Source organism: Zootoca vivipara, chromosome 1 (genome assembly GCF_965207765.1).
Source record: "Zootoca vivipara chromosome 1, rZooViv2.hap1.1, whole genome shotgun sequence".
NCBI lineage: Eukaryota > Metazoa > Chordata > Lepidosauria > Squamata > Lacertidae > Zootoca > Zootoca vivipara.
The window spans coordinates 82,056,440-82,083,657 of NC_142582.1; the positions used below are offsets into that span (position 1 = coordinate 82,056,440).

General features: G+C 39.8%; 1 long non-coding RNA gene across 1 annotated transcript in view; it reads left to right on the forward strand.

Moving 5' to 3' along the window:
* The window catches only part of LOC148687642 (uncharacterized), a 680,192-nt gene extending 656,657 nt beyond the window's left edge, over positions 1-23,535 (forward strand). The window contains exons 2-3 of the long non-coding RNA XR_015949870.1: positions 20,146-20,258; positions 23,405-23,535. This is a non-coding gene — a long non-coding RNA (uncharacterized LOC148687642). The remainder of the gene's footprint in view (positions 1-20,145; positions 20,259-23,404) is intronic.
* Positions 23,536-27,218: the final 3,683 nt, after the last annotated feature.

The window sequence follows — 27,218 nt, forward strand, 5'->3', positions numbered from 1 at the left end:
ATCCAGAGAACATGAACAGTATTTTTTTTTTAAAAAACCATACACAACAACAACCCAGAAATCTCAAATAAATACCCTGCATTTGTTGCTTCAGTTCCTGAAAGAGAATGTTGTTGATATATGAATGTCTATTATGTATGAGAAGAGAAGACTCCCTGGAAAAGACCCTGATGTTGGGAAAGATTGAGGGCACAATGAGAAGGGGACGACAGAGGACGAGATGGCTGGACAGTGTTCTCGAAGCTACCAACATGAGTCTGACCAAACTGCAGGAGGCAGTGGAAGACAGGAGTGCCTGGAGTGCTCTGGTCCATGGGGTCATGGAGAGCTGGACACGACTAAATGACTAAACAACAACAAAATCAAATCAGAATCGTAGAGTTGGAAGAGACCACAAGGGCCATCCAGTCCAACCCCCTGCTGAGCAGGAAACACCATCAAAGCATTCTTGACATATGCCTGTCAAGCCTCTGCTTAAAGACCTCCAAAGAAGGAGACTCCACCACACTCCTTGGTAGCAAATTCCACTGCCGAACAGCTCTTACTGTCAGGAAGTTCTTCCTAATGTTTAGGTGGAATCTTCTTTCTTGTAGTTTGAATCCATTGCTCCGTGTCCGCTTCTCTGGAGCAGCAGAAAACAACCTTTCTCCCTCCTCTATATGACATCCTTTTATATATTTGAACATGGTTATCATATCACCCCTTAACCTTCTCTTCTCCAGGCTAAACATACCCAGTTCCCTAAGCCGTTCCTCATAAGGCATCATTTCCAGGCCTTTGACCATTTTGGTTGCCCTCTTCTGGACAAAACTGCCTCCCGGAGTTTGGTAAGAATCATGTTGGTAGCTTTGAGAACACTGTCCAACCATCTCGTCCTCTGTCGTCCCCTTCTCCTTCTGCCCTCAATCTTTCCCAACATCAGGGTCTTTTCCAGGGAGTCTTCTCTTCTCATGTGGTGGCCAAAGTATTGGAGCCTCAGCTTCACGATCTGTCCTTCCAGTGAGCACTCAGGGCTGATTCCCTTCAGAATGGATAGGTTTGATCTTCTTGCAGTCGATTTAGCTCATAAATGGTATAAACTGGTCAATGAGTCTCTGTTGCTCTTTTTTATAAAAGAAAGAAAGAAAGCCCAGCAGAATATCCTGGATGATGATACTGCATTGGCCCATGGGCATTCCAGAAAGTGCTGCCTGGCTGCAAGTGCATCTGAGAAAAGTTTAAAGAGCAATGAAGACCCTTAGCTAATTTAAATTATTAATAAATTAAGCTCAACACACACACATTTTCTCACTTTCCCCTGCTGCATCTGCAGAGAAGAATTGGCCAGAGAAGCAAGGGAGCATCTTGTTTGCTATTAGTCTCTTTGTGTGGGAAGGCGCTGTGATCTAAACCACCGAGGCTCTTGGGCTTGCTGATCGTAAGGTCAACAGTTCAAATCTGTGTGATGGAGTGAGCTCCTGTTGCTTTGTACCAGCTCCTGCCAACCTAGCAGTTGGAAAGCACACCAGTGCAAGTAGATAAATAAGTACCACTTCAGCAAGAAGGTAAACAGCATTTCTGTGCCTTCTCACGGTCCTCCGTGTGCCAGAAGCAGTTTAGTCATGACCTGGAAAGCTGTCTGCGGACAAACATTGGCTCCCTCGGCCTGAAAGTGGTGGTGAGTGCCACACCCCATAGTTGAATTCAACTGAACTTAACTGTCCAGGAGTCTTTTACCTTTTTACCTTTACAGTACCTTATTCTGTAAGCTGCTGTGGGAGACTTCTCACTTGGGAAGGATAAAAATGTTTTAAATAAACAAATACAATTTAGACCTTTTTTAAATAAAAAACAAAAACAAAACACCACTACCATTTATCTTTATTAGATACAGTTTGGACGTTGTCTTGAACAAGTGGTGCAACTTTACAACATTGTTAACAGTTAAAGTCGTTCAAGCTTACATCCAACACCACTGCATTCAGAAAGATAGTACAAGGAAGAAAACATGGACTTTCATCATGAACAGGAATGAGTGGTGGGGACCAATCTGGCATCAATGGAAAGTGAATATACCTTTTTTGGTAACCAACAATTAAGGTAGTCATTGATTATGGGAAATGTGTTTCGATAAAATCTTAAGTTCCACCAACACAAAAATCTTGCTAGTTCCTGTGCTGTTGCACCATACCATACCTTGACTGGCCAATCACTTTAGTCTGAATGTGTTGACAATAAATGAAGGAAACAAGAAGTTTTGGGAAATACCCAAGACACCCGATATATTCTTCTCTGGAGCTCACAAAAGGGAAGAACATGAAATACTTATAAATTCTCTTCTTTTCCTTTTATCACATGATGTGTGCAAAGTCAGGCTCTCTGCAAGGAAGGCTACCCAAATTCATTATATCGCCACTTTATCATGATGGCCCTACATCTATTGCTGCCATTAGAAAACATTTATTGCTATAAATGGCAAAAGTGTTGCAAAATGAAGCAATGATCTGTTTCTAGCTTAATAAGCAGATTGGCTGAAAGAACTAATGATAGTCAGACCTCAGTTCAAATATCCATGAGTCTGTAATGATCAAAGAAGTGCTATTCCTCTTGACTGAGCTATGCAACTTTCTCCTTTGGGGAGCTCAAGAGGAAAACACTTAGCATTTTCACATTCAGTTATGAAATGCAAAGTAGCCAAACAATGAAGCTATTTCTTCAATCAACCGTTCAAATCACTCTTTCCCGGTCTGCAGTATTATGAAGGGCTGCATAAAGCAGAACTTGATTATTTCAGTGCATCTTCATTGGCAATATAGCTTCTCATTTATTTTAAATAATAAATGAGCAGCCAAATCAAGCGCATTCACTGATGTGATGATGCTCTTCTTATTCAGAACATTTAGGACTGGGGTGGGAGGAGAATTAGCCTTCATATATTGTATTATACCAATTTATCAAAGGCACACAAATGGGCAGCTACTGGGAACTGAACTTAGCTTTGGAGTTCTCAGTGATATAAAGGTTCGCTAACTAAGCAGGCACACAACAATTGTTTAGTGGTAGGAAGTGTGTATTTCCATACATGCACAAGAATTGAAATGAAAAGCTTCCAGCATTCCCTCACAATTCATCAGATTTGACGCCTGTGGTGGTGTACATTAATTTTGTTTGGAATGTCACAACATTTGGCGGAAATCTGGTGACAACCTTGAAACATACCAATCACCTCTCTAATCTTTTGCTAGATTTATTTTAAAATAATTTGAGCTTCCCTTAAATTCAAACTAAGGATAACACACACACACACACACACACACACACAGAGAGAGAGAGAGAGAGAGAGAGAGAGAGAGAGAGAGAGAGAGAGAGAGAGAGAGAGAGAGAGAGGTGTTTTTAAACAGAGGTTGGATGGCCATTTGTCATCATGGGCGCTTTAGTTGAGATAGCAAGGGGTTGGTCTAGGTGACCCTTGGTATCCCTTCCAACTCTACAATTCTATGATTTTAAGACAACCTTGTAAAAAGAAGGCCAGAGCTTGCACATTATGTTCCGATGTCACAACCACATCTTCCCTAGCAGGTGGGCAAATGTGACTGAGGAGTAATCTGCTCTCTCTCTCTCTCTCTCTCTCTCTCTCTCTCTCCCTCTCTCTCTCTCTCTCTCTCTATATATATATATATATATATGAAAAAATGAAGGTAAATGTGCCTCTAAAATATGTTTCAGGTATATATTTAAACATATATTTTATTGTGATGTTTTCAGCATATTTTGCCACTGAACATATGTTTTAAATTAACGCAGCTTTGATATCTTTTTTTTTTTTTTTACTATCACATCTTTCAGAAAAGTGCAAAATCCAACGAATATTCATTGTGGTCTAACCCAAACATTAGTCTTGGAGAAAAGGATGAGGTCAGAGTGCCAAGACACCAAATTTCTCAGGCATCTCAGTTCAGAGCCAGTTCTTTGTGTCTCGTTCACAGCTTTTAACTATATCTTAGACTTGTTGCATCTCCTTGATTTAGAGCAGCGGTTTTCAACCAGTGTACCATGGCATGAATGATGGTCAGGGTTGCCGTGGGCAACACTGGCCTCTGTCCCTCTTTCCTTCCCTCCTGCCTCTAATGCCCTCTCGCGTCTCTGCCTCCCCAAAACCTGTACAGCTCTTGCAGCAGCCGTGGCTACAAGCTCCACAAGTGAATGGTGCCTCTGGGAGGCACCTCTGAGACCAGGGGGACAGCAGTGGCTGCCTGGAGGAATCCCAAGTAGAGAGTAGAGGAGGGTGTTCGAAAAAGGGCTAGAGGCTGCCAGCTCTTCAGGCAAGGGGTGACATAACTGGGCTCCTGAGCCCCACAGGAGTGCTGCAGAAAGAATGTAGTTGCTCAAATGCTGTGGACTCAAAAAGGGTGAAAACCTATGCTTTAGAGGTTTCCACGAAACCATGACCAGAAGCATATCCAATGGTCCAAAGGGATTCTAGCAATTGTAAATTAACACCTTTCTATGCTGTTGAATAAAATATCCACAAAGATATGTGTGGTGACACTTTCTGGTCAACCAATGCTCAACAGCAAAAGAGGATGGAATAATATGAGTGACACTTGTCACTCACCAGGCGGAATGAGAACCTAATATACATGGAGACCAAATTGCCAGGGCAAAAACTCCAGGTGGAAAACAGCTTCTTCCTGAAGTTCTTTTAAACACAGTTCTTTCTATCCTGCTTTCCTGCCTCCAAGTTGGGAAATGCATTATACATCCATTTACTTCTTACACAAAACAAATGCCTTTTTTCAAGTCAACAGTCATTCACTCAGAAATACCTCACAGATAAGAATGCCCACATTTGTGAAACCACTGTACTTTAAAAAACCCATAAAGCAACATTTTAGCATGGAGTGAGAAAAAACTCCTTTATGTAGGAATTCACATTTCTGAAGGTCACCAATGGATGCATTGGCTAGTACAGGTAAATTAGAATGAAATGCCAGTGAGGGGACCTTTAGATAGTTAATTCAATGGATTATGAATACAGTATCAGAATGCAGCTCATAATGTACCATTTAGTATGCCATATCAATATTCAGCAGGATATCTACAAAGGTGGCAGAGCCAGTGAGTTTCTAAGGGGAAGAAGAGAGAATTCTCCAGCACTATAGCTCAGCTGCAAATTCAGTAATGAATAATGAATCTGAATATTCCTGTAAGGAAGGAACAGGAGAAGTCAAGAATATGGAAAATGCAATGAATACTTCCATTGGCCTCCTGAATGTTTAAGAAATGGAATGCTTCTGTAATGAAACCTGGTAATAGATATTAGTTGTGATACTCTGGCCCTCTTGTTATACATGTCAAGGTCAACACCCACTGATGGACAAGCCGACCATTCAGAAACTGGACTTGAGTTATGCTCCCTGAGACGCTGCACCTCTTTAGGAAACATGACTTTGTGAGTCAACAGAAACTCGTTTTCTTATGTCTCAAAAATGAATAAAGCTTTCACAACGAAAGCTTACGAAGAAGACTAAAGCCCTGCCAACTGATCCTTGTTGTTGATAGTGGAGAACAATGCATGGGTGGAAGGTTCTAGTTGTTTCCTTTTCCTTTTGTACTTTATTGGGACCCCCCCCCCCCCAATAAAGAAAGCTGAGGCTTTGAGGCAGCAGTCTAAAGACTGCTGGAATCTGACCACACTTTCTGAAATATGATACTTAAATCTTACTGACATCAGATCTTGAAATTTTCTTTCAAGGTAGGCTGGACAAATCCAGATACAACTATACTGTATGAGCCTGACCAGAATCTAAAGACCCTCAAGAGCTTTCTCTCTTCTCTCTGTCCTGCCAACATCTGAAACATCTTTAGTGGGTATTCAAAGGGAAGACTTCTCATTGATTGCTCTGATGCCTAGAAATTCCTTGCCATGACACAATTGAACTTCCACTGGCAGGCAAAGGCATATTATTTCGGCAGGTTTTTTGTTCATGAAGTAGTCTGATAAAAATCATATAAGGACATCCCCACTTTTAAAATAAATGCCCCTTATATTGGTATCAGGGCATCACTCTTTGCACCCTGTGGAGCCAGGACCAGACACCATGAGATGTACCACTAAAGTAAATAATTAAATCACAACTTGTTCTAACTAGTTGATTCTGTTGATGTTTTACCTGCCAACTTGTTTGTTTGGTTTTGCATTAAATTTTATGGCAATTCTATTTTATTTTCTCTTTTATTGTGAGCCCCATTAACGTTTGGTGGAAGGGCTGAATACAAATTTAACAAATAAATTCGTAAACTCTCGTACAAAGCCTAAATGAGCCTAAAAATAGGTTCTGAAAATAATACTTTTGACTGATGAATACAAAATTATTTATATAAGTATTTAGTTTTGCACAATGCATAATTAACTTTGGAATGCCTTAGCTAAATATGTGGTGACGGACAATTCTTAGATACACCAATGTAGTTCATGGATATTCCCGCTATCATTGTATATGACAACTAAAAATGGCCATGACAACTAAAAATGGAACTAGATGACCCTTGGGTCCCTTCTAACTCTGAGATTCTATGATTTTATGAAATATGCAGCCAGGGAAAGCGATTTGTTTGTTCAGAACTGATTCTTTGTTTCACCTGTTTGTGCTTGTGCATGTGCATTTTTCAAATGCTACTTGTCACCCAAAAACTGGTTCTACAGAAATTAGCAAGACTCCATATACTTTGCTATGTAAAATTCGCCTTGCCTAGGGCTCTGGAGTTTTCCTGTATTTTCACCAAACTTTCAGTTCCAGTTTGTAGAAGAGAGCTCAAAGCTCTGCAGTCTCTATCCGTTTAGAAAATGATAGCATGGAGGGCAAGCTGCCGGATTGACAGGTTCTTGCAAAGGAAAAAGATATATCCTTATAAAACTATGCTTCTTTCACCTTTGTTCTACTGCTCCATCAGAGTTTAACACTGACAGTTTTAGGGTTTTTTTTAAAAAAAAGCAACACAGAAGAGGGGCAAATGACAGGACTCTTTTGCACTGCTGCAAAACACTTTACTTCAATTCTCACAAATGGCTTTTAAAAAAAGAAAAAGACCCCAATGATTTTCTTCTGCACTTGAACTTCAATTACTTTTCTCAGATGCCAAGTTCCATTATGTGCTGAAAATCAGAAAACCCTATTAAATTGTTAATTCTTATGGACTTGTCCATACTGCAGAGAAAAACCACCCTTTCAATCTATTCATTGGATAGAGCAATCCTACCTGGTGGGGGAGGACCCAGGTGGCGCTGTGGGTTAAACCACAGAATCTAGGGCTTGCTGATCAGAAGGTCGGTGGTTCGAATCCCTGCAACGGGGTGAGCTCCCGTTGCTCGGTCCCAGCTCCTGCCAACCTAGCGGGTTGAAAGCATATCAAAGTGCAAGTAGATAAATAGGTACCGCTCTGGCGGGAAGGTAAATGGCATTTCCGTGTGCTGCTAGACCACAGTAAAGCCAGCTGTGCTTTATGTGGCTCAGGACCCCAGTATCCAGTGGCTCTCCACATGAAACTACACAGATCCTGTCTTTGTCAACTGAGGCCCTTCTTTGCCCCCACCCATGCACCAAGGAAGATGCAGAGGCCTTTTGTTGTTGGCTCCCAACTGTGGAATGCTCTTCCCAGAGAGAGGTGACTGGCACCACCAATAGCATTTTTTAGGCACCAGCTAAAAATGTCCATATGTACCGTGGCATTTGATTCTTAACTGGGGTCATATGGCATGATGATACCCAACTCTACATTGGCATTCACATTTTAGTAGAGTGGGACAGGATTCATCCTTTTTATGATATTGCAGGATGAGCACATTTAGCAAATAACATTCTATTATCTTTTTGTTGTTTTAAATTTTGTACTATGTATTCCCCCCCCCCTCCGTTGGTAATTGCTTTGAGATTTTATGTAGTAAGCAACAGATAAATAAACAAATAAAACAAGAATGTCAAATGAGCTGCCGGATGTATGGCAACCCTATTTTAAGCCTCCCTTTGCAATATTTTTTTATTCTAGCTTCCAGAGTTTGATAAGGGAATAGGACGTGGCTGTCAACTGCTGAAACAGACAGGGTCCATCCTGGCTTCTGTCTGAATCCCGGGTTGTCCCATTTTGGCTTTAATGAGAAATGGGGGGGGGGGCTGTGCTCTTGTATGAGTCACCTGTCTCCTGTGGCCACACAGCCCCAAAAGATACACGTCCCAATTTTCCTCTGAGGCATGCTGGAGGGTATGATAGGAAGGTTTTGTCTCCAGTGGAGCCAACACTTCCTCTGATTTGTCTTTGCCATGCCCACAGAATACCCCTCTTTTTGCCCTCTCTGCTACTGGAGCAGCAACAGCAGAGAAGCTGTAACAGCAAACCTTTCTGCTGTTGTTGCTCCAGGGAGACTTCTGTGACTAGACCTCCCTCTCTAAGGGCAGATGGAGAAGGAAATGGACCATAATATATGTATGCTACCCCAGTGACACAAAACAATAACTGGTTTCATGTATTGGTTTCTCTTTATATTGTTCTCAGTGTGGCATCCATCTTGGAAACTCTCCCAAAAGCACAAATCTAGTGAAAATACAATTTTAGCTTTTCTAAATAAACACTTTTGTCTTTGGGCTACTAGGTGGGAACCATATAATCATCTCCTTGCTGTTGGCATCTGTATGTCTTGAGAGAGAGTGGAAGAGTACGCCATCGGGAGTAAAGACATACTGTTGGAGTGTTACAGTGCCTGCTGTGGCTTTAGAGATCAGTGCAGGAAAGACATGTTTTGCTGCAGTTGGGGCAGATGAAGGTGTCCTGTTTTGTAAATTATCTAATGAAATGCATTCTCAGGGACCGCGGGATTGCAGCCTCCCTTAAATCTATGCTATAGATCCCCCCATCTTTAACCTATGGGTGAAAACTCAATGTTCAGTTTTGTCCTAAAAGAGCTTGAGAACATTCAAGTAATGACTTTATTGTCATCATTAATATACTGTTTTCTGAAGGCTTCTAATGTAACCTTGTAATCAGGCTCCAAATTCTAATTCTAAGTTAGAATCCATCTCAATGGAGTTTTGTAAATGCTTCATTGGCTTCAATGATTTTTGTTTTGTTTTGATAAAAGTGTTAGTATCGCAGCACATCACTGTGCAATTTCAGATTGCTGTAAAGAGAAATAAATTCTATTTTAAGAAGCATTATTTTTGTAATGGAAGTTGTCCTTCTATCCATAAATGGGAAACTTTAAATAATTAAAAATGGTTTCATCCCTGCTTCTCAACTGATTCTGTGATGTCAAGCATGCAGCACATTTGCTAATGAGTAGTCTAACATTATACAGCAACATTTATTATGTAAAAGAAACAGTGTTTTTAGATTAAACATTTAATTCTGGGTTGCTTACAATAGCAGGAACTCACATTAAAATGGAAGGGAATAGAGGTTGCACTTCGGTCAAGCGTATTAAAGTAAGATTTTAAAAAGAGTCAACGAACTGCTGCTCAATTTGGCTGCCAACATTTCTCTCTCTGCTCTTTTCAAGTACAGGATCTATGTAAGAAGAAAACAACAAACGGAATAATGGATTTTAGGGGGGGGGGAATAAAGCAGCTTCATACACATGACCTTTGTTAGCTGATCTGTAAATTGGTGCAATATTTTCATTTTACAGCTCAGTGATAATATAAGGCTTCTAGCGCCTTCCCCATTTTACAGCTGAACAATCAAACAAACTTTTAATACTGAAAGCATTTGTCTGATATTAGATCTGACTATCAGGTAAAGGCCGTGTTTGGAAATGGCCTATAAAACCTAAAAACAAGGATCTTTAGCCAAACCAGATATTCAGATCCCTCTCATGTTTGTTAAACATATGCTTGCCTCATTAACTTAGAGGGGTGTGGTGGGGGTGGGTCTATTTAGCACAGAAATGAAGTATTGGGGAGGAAGTTAACCCCCCCCCCCACACACTCCCTTTATGACGTTTCTGCACTCCGTCACTGTAAGCAACCCTCCCGCTTTGTGAGATTAGTGCAGGAGATGGAAAAACTGCATTTACAAAAGAGTGACGCTGAAGCAAGTTAAAGTGGGAGGTGGTTTCATTTCCCTTCTCCTGCGGGCTACATTTTGTGAATGGGGGACAATATTTGCTTGAAGTATACAGTTAGTTACTTTGCACAATGAAACCAAGGCTGGATCTATACAGATATAAAAAAAAATGCTATGGAAAAAATGCTACCGGGGATGGGGGGAAGCTCCCAAGGCAATCTGCCATTGGTTTGGGATTCTGCTCTACAGCGCCATCTGGTGTCACATTTTTATTACACATTTTAATGTTATAAATTGACCTGTGTAGCTGAATCCCAAGTCTGAAACTGGAATTGTTGGCTTCATTCTCTGCATTGCAACAAGGGTCCAGGGTGTGTGTACAATGCATGGGCGGGACTGTGGAAGGAATATTGGTTTGGTGACTGCACTCACTTTTTGCATACTTCCCCAGTAACATGGAATTTTCCTTTAGAAAATCATGCTATTATCACTTATAAGTGTACAGGTAAAGCAGATCGAATGGTGCCATTGAGCAATTTTGGATGCTGAAGTCTGGAAGCTTCTCCTGCTCTCTTTAGATTGCAATGAGTTGCACTTCACTTCAGTTGGCAGAATCAACAATGACAACCCTTTTAAATTGCTTAGGAAAACACATACCGGTATTTAAAATAAACATTATAACACAAGCATCTATAGGTTTTATTGCAGTTTGACTGGTTCATGAAACTAATGATGACTTTACATGGTGTGGGGACTGAACTATTTATAAATTAGTCTAAGACCAAGATTGTGATTTTTTGCAAGCACAGTCCTAGGCAGGCCATAGAACAAACTCGCTCATTTAGATACCTGGGTATATTCTTTAATGAAACCCTCTCTTGGAAGTGTCTTATGGAGGCAGTGAAATAAAGAAACAGAAAACCATAGGGGCATTGATGAAGTCCTATTACAATAGGGGTGGGCAACTGAAGATTGCTAAAGGTATTTGGTAATGCTTGTCAGGGTGGAAGGGCCTTCAGAAGAGTAACAGTGAAGGAACATCAATGAAAGGCAAAATAATGCTGGGACAATACTTATTCAGAGAGTTTCACACATTGCTAGGTGGTACCCCAAATTTATAGATCACTTGCTTATTTCTTTTAGCTGATAAGTAATTATGATCTATAACTTTCAGTCTCTGTGCTGGACATGTAAGGAAAAAATGTTCCTATCGAGTAAGGTATTATTAATGTCAAACCAAAGACCAATGAACCATTATTCTCCAAAGGAATTGGAGAAAGTAGCAAACGTTGTTGAAACAGTAGAGCTCTCAGGGGTTAGTAATCTTCTCATCATTACGTGGAAAAAGAGAACTGAGAATAATACTGAAAGATACATTTAAAAAGAAGATTTGCTATTCTTGAGAATAAATTAATGACAGTGTTCAGAATAACAACATTCAGCACTGACCTCTGCAATATGTCAAGGGATACTTGTATCATATCTTATAATGATTCACTTCATTGCTTTGGATATTTTTAAGCCACTGGATACCCATATTTTGCTAAATTTTTGTAGCCAACATGTCCTCCGGTTCCTTAGGCTGCAATCTTATACACCCCAAGTCCTATGAAATTCAGCAGAGCTTAATTTAAGTAGACATGCATAGGATTGCTCTATAAGACTAAACCCTTTCCAGCCTTGATGTATTATAACAGCAGTGTTTTCCCTTGTCTATTAAATCAGTGTGTGTGTGTGTGTGTGTCCCCTGCTCATGCTCAGTTTCCTTATCTGCGCATTCCCAGGTTTCCTGATTAATAAGTCTCAGCAAACACTATTAACCTAGCATTCTCGTTAATAATCAGCTGCATTTCCTACAGACCATAAAATGTGCTGTAATTGACAGGCAGAAAGTTGCATTTTTTATAATATAATCTCATTTGACAGCTGTCTCTCTGAAATCCCTTCTCCCGCATTCCCACACTTAGGTTCAGAGTTGCAATTGTTGTTGCTGACCATTTGAATCCTGGCAGAGAGACCTGACTTTTAAACATTTCAAATAAGACTCTCTTCAGCACGCTGCTAATATCAAATGTTATTAGGATGGACAAGCTGCTCCTATACCTTACAGTGGCACAAGGAGAATGAAAGGACAGCATGGTTTTCCTCCAGCCTCCCCTTTTTTCTCGTACTTCTTTTTGACAGATTTAATCTATTTGGATGCTGACTAATAAATAAATAAAATTTAAAAATCCAGCTACCGAGAATTACAGAATGGAACTAGAATATGTTATTTAGTTTCTTTTAAGTTTTAATTTTAGCTCAATACAGTTCTGAATTTACAAATACAGTCATACCTTGGAAGTCAAATGGAATCCATTCCGGAAGTCTGTTTGACTTCCAAAACATTTGGAAACCAAACCGTGGCTTCTGATTGGCTGCAGGAAGCTCCTGCAGCCAATCGGAAGCCCCATCGAATGCTCAGGTTACAAAGAATTTGCAAACCAGAACACTCACTTCTAGGTTTGCTGCATTTGGGAGCCGAAATGTCCGAGTACCAAGGCATTGAGGATTCAAGATACGACTGTAACATAAAATAATATGAATTATTTAGGTAGGGCAAATTCATGCCCACCCACAATTAGCAGAAGTAGAGATGGTTGAGGAATTGGAGCGGCTTGTGTGTGTTTGTTGTGTGATGGGTCTCCACTGCCATGCCAACCACCAGGTTCTTCTTCCCAACCTCCATATGTTGAGTGAAGGGCTGATTGGGAAGTCAACTTCACTCCTGGAAACTTGTCCACACAATCAGAACCCATAAATACGCTGGGTTCTCCTTCAGATCTTTGTTTGGTGCATAGTGGTCTTGAGGGTGAAGCGCTGATCTACTTTAGTCACACGGAGTTCCTTTCACAATCAATTAATCTGCCTATTAATTTTGGCAAGTACAGTGGGTCAAGTACTTCACAGTGAAGGTATAAGGAAGGGGAGATCATAGTTTTGCCACAGAGCACATGCTTAGCATGACAAAGTTAAAATGAAACAATCTTATTGTTGGGTCCACCTTGCCCAGTATTTTCTACAATGACAAGCAGATGTCTGACCCGAAGATGCCAGAGATTGATTGAGGACTTTGGGTTTTCTTTTTTGTTTTGCATGCAAAGCAACTGCTCTATCTCTGAGCTAAGCCCTTTCACATACTGGCATTTCCAGTTGAAAGGCTCTCAAGCAATATGGCTCAGCCTCTTTGCACATCAATTCCACTATAAAATACTCTACACTCTCCCAAAAAAGCTGCTCCAGGGGGCTGGAGAACTTCCTAGAACAACATAGGGGATAGGGTAGGAAGCTGAAGGGGAATTTGATTAAAATGGCATTGCTTGTTTTGCTTGATATTGGCAAACAGCAAGACTTGATTGGCTACACAGCAGATTAAGATGATCCCATTCACCCCACAATCCCTGATTATCCACATGAAAATCCCAACCAATCAAGGAAATAATGGTGCTGAGAAAGCAAAATGAAATCAGAGTAAGAATAAAATAAAAATAGTGGATGGTTGAGAAAACTGTTTTGTTTCTTCAGAAGCAGCCCATTTGGCAAAAAAAGAAAATGGAAAAAAAAGACCATAGAAAAAATTAGATGCAGCCAGTAGTTTTAGGTTATTTTAACGGACTATAATTTAATTGAGAAAAACTAAGCATCTTGACCCAATAGACAGAGAAAATGAAATTGCTATAGCTAAGATAGAGGAATACATGCACACACACACACACACACAAGCGCATGCACACACATACACCTAATGTTCAGCTTCTGAAATAATAATATACAAAACTGGTGTGTTTTTCTAACCCATTTACATTGTTTTCCAGCTTGACAAGCTCCCGAGTCTGGTGTGCTTTAATTTTTTTTCCAGATATATGCCTCTTAAGCAAATAAAGTCATCATTCATTTTTATCCCCCCATATATTTCGAGCACAGCTTCACCTTAGGGAGTAGCAACATTTTCCTTTGGAATCTGTCTCTTTTTCTAAATGGAAAAAAAGCAATTTCTAGAGGACAATCATTGAGCCCTGCATATGAACCCAAATATTCTGAACTTTCACAAGTTGCTATACAGTATTAAATACAGCTGATCACAAGAAGCAAAACAAACAAAAATCTGGACCCGCGGCACCTGTCCCGCTGTGATGACAGCCTGCAAAATCAGCCTGTTTGGATGAATTGCAACGGAAACAAAGAAAAATAGTGAGAAATGAACCTTCCAACACAGATCTCATCCCCCACTCGGTATTTCTGAAATCCCTTGGCCTGACCCTCAATAAATGATGTCAGTGTGACACCTAGTGGCAGTTACCAAGTTAACCCTCCATAAGAGTACAAATCATTTTTGCATGCCAAAAGATTCATGAAGCTTTTTTTCAGGGAAGAGCAGTTGAACTGATGGAGGCAAAAGCCACTTGCATTTTTCTGTTCAAGTTCCAGTCTATAAAATATGGCCATCCCTCTTATCAATGTGGTCTTTGAAGGTCAGTCATCTTTAACTTGGAAATTATTTTTGTCTCTGTTTTGGCTCAACATCCTTAGCAATCATAAGAATATAAAACATAAGAACATAGGAAGCTGCATATACAGCTTAGGCCATTGGTCCACTGAACTCAGCATTGTCTACTACACTAACCGGCACTGGCTCTTCAGGGTTTCAGGCAGAAGACATTCTAAGTTCTACCTGGAGATGTTAGGAATTGAATCGGGGACCTTCTGCATAAAAAAGCAGATGTTCTACTACTACTGTGCTACTGGTGTTCCACATCAGAATCAGATGGGCCTCCTGCATTTTCCAAAAACATTGCGCTTGTAATGTTTACAAAATGGAAGAGGAGGAGCAAGAAGAGGAGGAAGAGGAATTGTTCTCAAGCTTGGTGTATGAGGAAACCGGTTGGGTGGGGAGAGAGGCTTTTGGTGATAGGTTGAGCTTCTAATCAGAGGCAATGATTTTATCAGAGTTCTGTAATCGCAGAGCTTTGGGAAGGGATGTTGAGATGATGTGTCACGTTGCTCTTGAGTGTTCTGTGGTCTTTGCTAGTTCTGCTTGTTTGTTTGGATCATGTTGAACTTCCAGTTCCTTCTGCCTCTGTGCCACATGCCCACAGAATCAGCTTTGCACTTACTTCTGTGAGTTTTTGTGCCAATTGAGCAGAGCACAAGCCATAAACCGCAACTCTCCGCCTCCCCTCCCCATAACTCTCCCCATAACTCTCCACCTCCCCTTCCCATTCTTCTGGCAAGTTGCAGATTATTTTTCTAGCAACAATGTATGCCATTTTAATGATACAATTGTTGCCCAGAAATCCACAGAGATGGAGACAAATTTCTTTCACTTACAACATAAAAGGTGACACCAGACTTAATTTGACATGTGTCTTACTCATGTATCTCTCTCTCACACATATACCCGTTTTCATAAAAGTATCTATATAAAGCAATAGGGGTAATTAAGTGAATCTTTATCAAGCACCCCAGAACTGTAAAGGTTGTCCATGCGGAAAAGTTACTGAGGATATTCTTCTGAAATTTGGCAGCCTCAAGGTTATCAATGCATGGATGACAGTGGTCAGGCTACCCCTAGCAAATGGCTATAGCTAGCAAAGCAGACAGAGCTGGTAAAAGACCTAGCCACAAATGACACTTGGGCTTCAAAGTGACAGAACTTAATCTAGTCATACCCCCAAGCTATACACTTGCATCGTCTTATTTTTTTATAATAATTTGTAAATTAATTTTCCATTTTATAATATTTAAACACATCTTCATTAACCACTTTACCTCTTTTGCTCATATAAGCCTGTTGACTCCCTCCCGCCTCATGGTTTTCAAAATTCATTTGTATATCATAGCATTTATACATTTTCCATTTTACGTTTCGCTCATTCAGAATATCACAATTTTAAAATTAAAATAAAAGGGTAGTGACAATCACCATTACAGGTCTTCTTACAACCCTACTAGTGCTGTTAATTCCTTACAATAGTCCTTCAAGTATTATATAAATTTACTCCAATCTTTTTGGAAAGCTTGATCACATTGGTTTCAGATTTTTTCTGGTCAGCTTTGCCAATTCCGCAAAGTCCATCATCTTCATCTGCCACTCTTCTTTCGTTGGTATTTCTTGTTGTTTTCATTTTGGGGCTAAATAGACTTGCGTCTTCAGAGGGAGTGTAACCCCATCCAAATTGAGTAACTTGCCAATCTCTCAGGAACCACCCACCCCAAGAGCCTCCATCTTCCTAGGATTCAGGGGGTTTATTGACTCTCATCCAGTCCACCAGTGCATCTAGACACCAATTTAAAGATTTCACAGCCTCTCCTGATTCAGATATAATGGAGAAATAGAGTTGTTACAACATTAGCATACTAGAGGAAGGCAAGAATAATTAAAGAGATTCCCATGTTCCCAATAAAGATCAGTGGGATGTATTTCCAAGTCTATGTACATAGTCTTGGACTGTAAGGATGGGGAATCTTGCTGTGGCATTTAATAGCTATGATATGAGATTAAATAGTAAGCACTCTCCCCTCTTTACAAGTCTCATATTTCATTTATTAAATTAATTTAATCCTTCCACAATCTTTTCTCTGTCAGACTTGTTAAAATATGCTCTAATCAAAATCTTGCTAAGAAGAGAGTTAGATTAATCAGATATGTTGTATTTTTCATTAACTCTGCTATAACCTCATCTCTTTGTGAATGCTTATTTGCAGAGCTTTTTCAGTACATACAAAAGACAACAAAAAGCATGTGAATTAGGAAGTGATGTTTCAGGAAAGCCATTGCAAATCAGTGAAGAGAAACATATTTAGTTACATGTCTCGGTGTTCCATACAACAACATTCTATATAATGTATTACTAATATACAATGCTGTCTCCATTCATTCTTGCAATACGTCCATTTTTTTCCATCCTTGAACTAAATGCCAGGTAAGTAACAAACAACCTTTGCTTACTCAAATATCTCATCTGTATCTTGATCTGAGTTCTGCTTTACCTTGATTTCAGGGCTTTGGAAAAAAATATTTTAAAACTGGACCAGTCGTTCCAATTCCAATCCCTTCAGAATTAACTAACCATGCTTAGTTAGTCAGTTATGTCAGAAAAATATGTTTCTATGCTAACAAAACTAACACAGTGAAAATATCAGTTTTCAGGGTGGGCAGTGATCTCATCAGAAGCTCGTGGTGAGATTTGTATCTAGCAACGGTCAGCCCATGCAGGTGGAAAGACAAGAAGAGTACAAGGAGGGATTTTAGTTCACCAACTTAGACTCTGCTCCGCTGAGCACTCACACATGGCTTGCTCATCCCAGCACTTTTATAGGTTGATAGTGTTCACTTTGATCAGTAAGCATGATATATTTCCCCTTAAGATTTCGCAATTTCACCTGTGGAATTTCATCCTCAGAAAGAGGAACTATTGGGACCTTAGCTAGCAGTCTTAGGACCACCTGATGATATTGTTGCATTCAAATTTAATTCTAGGTAGGGTATTTATTTTCTACAGGACTGGCAAAGGCTAATAGACTAAGGTAAAAAGGCAAGGAAATAGGAAGGGAAAATTCGGTATTCTCTATATAGAAAGTTACTACGGAGTGGATGTTTTATTGTTGCTAGTACAGTGGATTTAGGAGAAAGAAAAACTTTTAAGACTTGTGGAGGAATCTTCAGTTAAACCAAATATTCAAAATGTCTTATTGTTGCTGGATGGGTATCCGTCTGTCTTGGGAGACAATGGAGGAGTGCATCTTTGGTGAAATTACCCATAGTGGACGGAGATATCTAACAAATATCTATCCAGCAATATGGGACGAGCATATACAAATCTTAGCCAGTGAACCATTATGTATCACATCTGTGTTTGATGAAGAAAGTTTCAATTTAAGCAGACATTTAGGGGGAAATGGAGTTTACCAATAGTGGGGATAGCTAAAAGCTTTTGAGCAGACAGGAGGTTTAATCTGCATACTTCCTACTATCCTACGTGATCTTCAAATAAGGGGTTACTTGAGTGGGACTTAAACAAAGACAAGAATGAAGGAATGAGAAGATGGACTTAATGAGAGAAAATGAAACTAAAAAAGTTTCCAAAATATATCAGATCCTGTTTTTAAAAGTACTATATGGTAATAACAATAGAAGCTGTTTGACAAGGAGGGCAGGATTACAGAGATGCCAAAGAAAACTGTATTAAAGAAGGCAATGCAATAGACTGAACCCTGTGAAAATATAAAGTAAATAATTCAAACAGGGGGTGAAAAATGCTAGTTTTGCAATAAGACAATGCGGATTTCTGCCACATGAGGTGGAAAAGTTGGAAGTAAGATACTTTAGGTCAAAGGCCATCAATATTATTTGGGATGTGTGTGAACACCAACATTCACTTTGTATCTGTGATTTTTTTTTTAAAAAACACACACCTAATAATCTGTTTCTGAGTCACACTGCACTCCCTTTCCATTAATCTGTAATTTGAGTTCTGAGTCACTTGGTATAAAATAAACCTATTGTTCCCCATTGACAATCAGTCTTCAGAAAACTCAGGTTAACAAATAGAAGTGGCTGCATTCAAGTAGCAGAAAATACATGAAATATTGTGCAGTGGCCACAAAAGTCACCTTGCATCTGCAGCATCTGGAAGCATCCCAGTCTGTTTCAGATCTGCTCTGTGTTGCTCCAATTTAATTCATTATTTTGGTTCACATCTTACCTGTTAAATAAAAACTCTGTTTTGTCCCCATTCATGATAGAATGCCTATATCTCCCCACTTCCTTTTCACATACGTAGATTAAATTTGCAGGCAAAGAAACCTCTGCAAAATGAATTAGCCTAAGCAGATAAGACTGGGAGGGGGAGTTGGCCAGAACTGGATGCAAATTGTAAGCATGGCCACTCCTTCTGAAGAGCCAAAACCTGCCACATTTCAGAAAGATAGGTGGAGTAGTCCTCCCATCAGATCAGTGTTTATTCTCTTTGTGGGGGATGAATAAAATTAAAAAAGGAGAAACCAGAATTGAAATATTCACTCATTCTTATTCATTTGACCTTTTGCAAAATCGAAGGCCACAAAACAACTCCGAAGCTTAGGAAGCCCCTGATCCATCCTGCGATGCCTTATTAATAGCACAATCCAACTCTAGAACATAATATTACAGTTCAGGATACACACAAGAGTCAATGCAGACCCCTAGTAAATGTAACCGGTAGCAATTATTGAAAGAACCAGCATCTCAACTGAAAATGATATATCAACACTTGAACTAATATCCAAGGCTTCATCCAATATATACCTCAGAAGTGAATGACAGTTGTTCCTCAAGGAGATTTAATCTCACTCAGTTCAAAATTTTATACTGGTGTAAGTAATAACTGACATATATTCTGCTCCCGTAGGACCTGTACATCTTCTGACAAGCCTTAGCAGTTTCATAAATGACACTTCCATTCAAATAAATGGAAGGAGTTTGTACCGGCAGCATAAGGGGACAATCAAGCAACTTTAAGAGACAGAATAACAAAAATAGACTATTTTAGGACAACTCACAATTGGTAAAGAAACTTACAATGGGAATGAAATAAAACACGATCACATTTGACTTGTGCAAGACCTCTGTTCCCAGCAGTGTCTATTTCTGACTTCCAACAAGATGCAACAATTAACACTTCAAATATGTGGTGTCCATTGAAGGATATTTTAGTTGATTCTTATGAGTATTTGGCATCACAAAGGTTTTCAATGTATTTAGTGGAGATGAAACAGCTTTTCTGTTTCAGGAAATGTCATTATAACAAACTTTCAGGAGCAAAGCCTTTCTTCACTTGCTAATGAAAAAGAGGATATCCATTGCTGTATTATCCCACGTCTGTTGAATAAGAGGAGCAAAGAATCTCTTTTTGAAACTGTTAGCAACAAGAGTGGGAAAATGATATTTCATGGTATAGATAAATGTCTCAACTCTTAATGCAATTTCCATGTTCTAAATATGAAATCATTTTCTTGAAGTTAAATGCAATGTCTGCTACAATATCCTCTTGATGTTGGACATTTATATGTATATTAAAAACATCTTTCTAGAGTCCTCTCAACGATCCAATTGGGATTCTACCAAGCATCAACTATTATTAACAGACTATGTTGAACAGTATGGATCCTCACCATGGACCCATTGTTATCCAGAATCATTAACAGTAAGTTCAGAAAATGATACAAGTTTCTAGTACAAATACTAAGGTGTTTTTGTATGCAGTTTGTAATTTTATGACTGTTCTTGGACCAGGAAATTTAAAGGGCTGTCATAATAAAAGCTAAACAATTGTGGACAGGTGTATTCTTAATTGCCTGTGTGTAAATCTGAACTTATGATATGGTTTATCTCTGTAGATCATGGCATGAGTATAAGTTTGACATAACTTAAATATGGCATGAAATTCTCCATCTTGAAGCTTGCCTGACCCTGGCACAAGCCTCATATTGGCCTCATCTCAGGAAATACTTCACTTCATGTAAAGTTCAACACATGCAAATAAAGTTGCTATTCAAATTCCTGAATGGATGCCTTCAAGCTAATGGTGGTACAGGAGGCAGACAAAGAGATGGCCAGGTTCAGCTAATGCCTCATTATCACAGCTATTTCACCCTTTCCTTAAGCGAAACACACACAGAGTGAGAAGCAAAAAGGATGGCCAGTTTTCATTCATTTACTCACTGGGATGGGCAAGGTGAGAAAGGGGCAGGACTTGTTCATTTCAAACCCCCTCCCTTCCCTACTATAAATAATTTTTAAAATCCCCAGATTTCCATTAGGCAGTTGGCTCCACTAGTAGACAGTTAGCTCTTCGAGTTTCAACAGGACAGAACTTACCCAGCACTCCCCAGAACTCAGCACACTTCTGCTACACTTGAAGTACAGGTATCTCTCCCCCCCCCCCGCCCCAATTCTACCGTGTGTTTGTGGCAAAATTGCCATGCCCACATTTCTGTAGGCTTTTAAAAATATGGAATCTTTCACATGTGAGAGGAATAAACATCTTTCACTAAAAACACGGAAACAGTGTAGATGAATCTATTCATCAACAGCAAGGGTCTCATCAGTTTATTCAGCTAGCACCCCAAATGCAAGACCTACGCAAATCCCACTGAAATCAACAGGATTTGTATGCATATGTTAAATATAAGAGTGCAGTTCATATTCTTGGGTGTTTCCAAGTGAAAGGCACTAACTCTTTGAAAATGTTAAAAAGACTAATCCATCTGGGGGCAAATTATAATCCATTTACTTAATTTTCTCTTTTGCTTAGCAAAACATCTTTTAAAAGGCACAGATTTAATAGCAACACATTCTTTCATTCTCCAAATGCAGGGAAGGAACATTAAAATTCCAATTACCAATTGTGCCATTTTATTGCATTCCCCCCCTTTAAAAAAATTAGAGGTTCTATGGTCACTTGGTTGTTAGTTCTCAAATGGCTTAATTATCTTAATTGCCTCAGAAGCAACAGTAAAAGTTGTGCCTTTGTTTCTTTAAAGGAAAGGGAGGGAAAATAAAAAAAAGTAACTATTAAAAAAAAACCAGGGTTTTCACTAGGTTTCATTTCAATTAAGTGCTGAAGTAAATCAAACGAGAACAGTGAAACCATGCCACTGTGGTACGTCACACAGCCTTTTAGCTAAAGGAAGTGAGTAACTGCTTTACAGAAAATGTGCAGCAGGGAGGAATTTCATTTAATCAAGCACTAATGCTATATACAGACTCTTGAGGTTGGCTGTGGTGCACTATGGCAACACAGAGGACTCTTCTGTTGGCAAGAGCCACTGTTCTCATTGCACTCCATGGTTTTGCAGCATGCAAATGTATCAGAGAGAGACCACTCTCCACTCCTAGAGGGGACAGAGGGGGGGGGGTTGGATTCCAGCTGCACTTCCTTGCATAAGAACTCCCTGTTCACTAGACAGGGAAGAACCATAGCATCACATTCAGAGGAAGCCTGCACTTTGCCAATTTGGCATGGACCTGGAAGGGGAGGAAACTAACGAAGAGAGGGATGGGAAACACAAGTATCTAGCATTATAAAAAAAATTAAAGGAGAAACACGGAATATGCCCCGACTGAGAGGAAGAGGAACCTCAACAGCTTCCTTATCCACCACCTGGATGATGTGAGTGGATGCATATTTGAAAAGTGAAGACTAGAACTGCTACCGGTAGATGTTAAGGCTTGGCAGGCACCCCCAAACTTCGGCCCTCCAGTTGTTTTGGACTACAATTCCCATCTTCCCCTACCACTGGTCCTGTTAGCTAGGGATCATGGGAGTTGTAGGCCAAAACATCTGGAGGGTCTCAGTTTGGGGATGTCTGTGTTAAGGTGTGTGCATGGCTGTGTTAGGAAAGGCCACTGAAAGAGATATATTGCAGGGGAATGGCCATTTAACTAGATAGATGTTAGATAGATATAGCTACACATCCTAATTCTCTGAGTGCAGATTGTGCATAGATGGAGTTTAAGCACTCCAATAGATAGGTCAAAATCCATTGATCCCACAATAGATTTCTAGGAAGACAGGCAGCTTCCTAAGGTGCATCTAGAGTCTGAAAACTTCAGTTCTCTGTCTCTGCCTCAAACTACCTCAAACTGCAGTTTCCCTCCTCAGACTCCTTTTCTTTTAGACACAGAACTGGATTACAACCTACTGTTGTTAAGAGGGGTTCATCTGCCCACTTCTCTGATTATTCTTACTATTCAGAACAATTCAATAAAGATTTGACATCAAGAAGCAATTCACTATTTAGTTCCCATGGCAACATATCACTTCTAGTTTGCCTAGCAATAGAATATGCCAGGCTTGATCTCACCAACTGGTATAAATATTATTACTGATTATAATAACAACAGTGACGCATATCTCTTGTGCCAGTCCGGTAGGGTAGGCCCCTAGCAATGGGTAAGCAGTCTTATTGGTGGTGATAGGCAAAATGTGGGTGTCGGAGGCTTTAGTCTGGTGTTGTTCATTTTGGAAATTTTCCCTTCTTAGGCCTGATCTTATTATTTACTTTACAAATTTATAAACCACCTCACAGTCTTGAGTCATCATAGTGGTGTGCAACTAAAGCAATTAAACACATTCTATATAAAAAAACAAATAAACCATTTTTACAGATGTCCAGTTAATATTTGATAAATGACTAGATCACGGCTCAGGGAAAGTCTTCTTAAATATGTCTGCTGGTAGCCATGATTAAATTACTCTTTAAATGCTGCAGGTTCACTAAGAAGATAATAAGATAATATTGTTGCCATCATTTAGCCGTACTTATTGCCTTTGTGCCTTCATTTCAGATGTTGGGACAAGTGAAACCTGGGACCATCAAATGAAAGTATACCAGCAGAGATCTTGTGATGGGGAAGGTACCACAAAACTGAACAGCCTGATCAAAATGTACCTGAATGCTCAGGTATCTGTAAAATATGACATCTGATTATTGCCAAGGGCAATGTCATGTGAAGTCACTCCAACTGGATAACGGGGTGGGGGTGGGGCTAGCATGAAGGCAACCAAGAGGGCCTGTTGATTAAAGCAGGCCTAGCAATGCAAGACTTCCCACAACAAAACACAATACTCTGGGGCTGTAGACCTGAAAGCAAACCAAACCAAACACAGTGCAAATTGGCTAACACCTCATATGTCTTTAAACCTATGCAGTGCTTGTGAACATCAATACAGCAGTTGCAAGATTGCTGAAAAAAACGTCTTACATAACAATTCCTATTTTGTTTTCTTTCTTTATAAAAAAAACCAAAAACAAATTAATATAGCAGCTAAATTAAACCTGACATTGTTTAAAACGTGAACCAATCTGTTTACAAATGGGCAATCACTCAGTACTCTGGTTTTATTAAGTCTCAAGACAGAATAAGCTTAAAATATATTAACTTTGTTTAAGGAAGTCTGGTATTATGATTGAAATGTCACTGCTCACAATTTAGCAGGTTTCTTTAAATGTTATATGGCTTCCCTATATTACCCTAGTCAACAGTGATGGATATTTTCCTTTGATGGTTTTTTCACTGGGATATCCCATTTGTCTACAACATGCTGTCATGTGCCTTCACCTCCTACCTTTCAGATCAGAAAATACTATCAAAGATCAAGCTCCTCTGCCTCAGAATTTTCTTACAGCAAGGTCTGACATACTACCACAACAGCTTAAGGGATACATACTACAGCACGACCCAGTGCCAGATTTACGTATAAGCTAAACAAGCTATAGCTTAGGGCCCCACTCTCTTGGGGGCCCCAAAAAAATTAAAGGAAAAAAACCTGGATGTACATTTCCAAAATTTAAGATAAAAAACAAATAAAATAAAACCTACATACAGCAACAGTATTTTGTGTTGTGTATCTTAGAGTTTTTGCAGGTGGCTTATTTACAGCCTGCCAGAGATGTTCCCTTTGCAGCACTGCCTGCATGCGTTCAGACCATAGCAAGTAGTTGCTGTCATTCAGACGCTCAAACGCCATCTGAAACGGTTGTGACGCCATCTGAGAGCAATGTTCCCTGGAACCTGGAACCAGCTACTCACGGCCTCCGAGAGAGAACAGGAAACACAGCATCCAGCACTTCCACGCTGCAGCTGTTGTCCAAACGATTCCACACGTCCACGGCTTCACCAGCTCACTGATGCCAACACGCCAGCCAGGAACCAGCCAGTGTCCTTCCCATAACCTCTTAGAGTTTTTAAGTGTCAGGTGTGACTGCAGCCTGAACACAGCAGAGTTTGCGCAGGTTTTTCCGGAAGCTTCTGGCGGTAACTGAAATGACTAGACGTCTGGACGCAGAATAAACTATTTACAGGATTTATTAAAATAAAATAAAACAGAGTTTCTATATACAAAGCAAAATAAATCCTCTCCTCTCTGTCTCTCTCTCAACCTATACAGCAATTTCTCTCCTACACTCACCACAACACATACTGAACTGGCTTTCACAGATAACTAGTCTCAGTGTTGAACCTCAACCAATAGAAACGCTGTTGCTAAGGCAGAAGCAGACCTTGGCTTTCTGCCAAATGTTATTAGTTTGACCTAGATTAGTTTGACCTAGATTCGATTGAGTGAAGAAGCAATCTGATGGTGTTTTATGCTACTGACTCAGCAAAAACCCGAACACCCCCTCTCAGATTCTTCTGAACCAATTAACTCTTCACTTGCTTTTTCTAGCAAACCTAAACCTTTACACATTTGTTTGTTCTTGATCTTTGACAACGGTTTAGTTAACACATCAGCAATATTTTCCTCACTAGATACATAAGTACATTTAATCACATCATTCTGTACACAGCAACGTACGTTTTGGTATTTCACTGCAATGTGTTTCGAACGTGATTTCAAACCTTCTGTATTACTCAAAGTTATGCATGCTTGGTTATCCACATAAACTTGTACAGGTTGTTCACAATTTACATTTATATCTGTTAACAACTGCTTGAAATAAATCACTTCGTTGCATAATTCATTAATTGCAGCAAATTCCGATTCAGTAGACGATCCACTTACTACGTTCTGCTTCCTGGACCGCCAAGTAATTAACGCCCCACCAAACATAATGACTAAACCAGTAACAGATTTTCGATCTGGCAGATTTCCCCAGTCACTATCACAGTAACAATACAGTACTTCATCTCCTTCTGAATTTAATTGTAAAACATAGCCAATTGTTTGCTTAAGGTACCTTAGTACTTGTTTCACTGCTTTCCAGGCATTAAGCGTAGGTTTTGAAACCAGTCTGCTTAATATGCCAACTGCGTAACTAATATCTGGTCTGGACCACTGTGCCAGATATAACAAACTCCCAATAACTGATTGATATAGTTCAGGGTGTTCAAACAATGAGCTCTCATCTGTGTGAAGTGATTTTATAAATCCAGGCTCCATAGGTACTGCAGTTCCTTTGCAGTCTTGCATCCTATAGTTAATTAAAAGCTGCTTGATTTTACTCTGCTGATTTATCAAACAACTACCATCCTTGGCCCAGCACACTTCCAAGCCTAAATATGATCGAACTGGACCTAGGTCCTTTACTTTGAATTTGCTAGACAGTTGTTTTGCAAACCTTTTTGTCTGTTTGTCTGACCTGCAACCATATAAGACATCATCAACATATATTAGACACAACTCTTGTTCACTTCCAGTTCCACGTACATAGACACAATTGTCTGCTACACTCTGTTTGAAATTTAAAGATACCAATGCTTCGTGGAGACATTTATTCCAGGATCTAGCAGCCTGCTTAAGCCCATAGAGAGCTTTATTTAACTTTAACACTCTATTGCACCCTGTCTCAAAGCCAGGTGGCTCAGTAAGGTAAAGTTCTTCAGTTAAAGATGCATGTAAGTATGCAGCTTGTATATCAAAATGATTGAGTTTCAGCTTTCTTTTAGCTCCTATTGTCAGAAGTAACCTTACACTTTCAGGCCTGACAGTCGGGGCAAAAGTCTCGTCAAAGTCCAGTCCAGGTCTTTGAGTATACCCCTGTGCTACTAAATGAGCCTTGTGTTTGTATCCTCCTGTTACTAGAGGCTTAAGCTTATACACCCATCTGCAGCCCACAATTTTAGCCCCCTCAGGCTTTGCTACTGGTGTAAAAACTTTATGCTCATTTAGAGAAGACATCTCTTCCTGCATAGCCTGTAACCACATGTTAGCCTGCTCTTCTGGCAAACTCAGCACTTCCTGATAGCTTTGTGGCTCCACTAAAACATTAAACACGTTAGCCATATCAGGAGAATAACGTTCTGGTGGTACACCTTTGTTTTTCCTCTGAGATCGCCTGGGAGAAAAAGTTTCTGCAGTCTCACTTTCCCTCTCAGAACTTCGCCCCCCTTTCGGTTCCTTAGCAACGGGTGAAGTCTGACTAGTTTCTTGCTGTGAGGATATCTTATCTGTACTTTTCTCCCCCTCATTCTCAGACTCTCCACTCTCAGGCTCTTTTTTACTAACACTGTGTCCTTGGGAAGATTGAAACCAAATTTCTGTGTTAGCATGTAATTTCTCCCAACCACTATGCTCACAAAAAGTGGCATTTCTGGAAATTACAATCCCATTTGCTCCTTCTGCGAACCTATATCCTTTTCCAAGCTCCTGATAACCCAC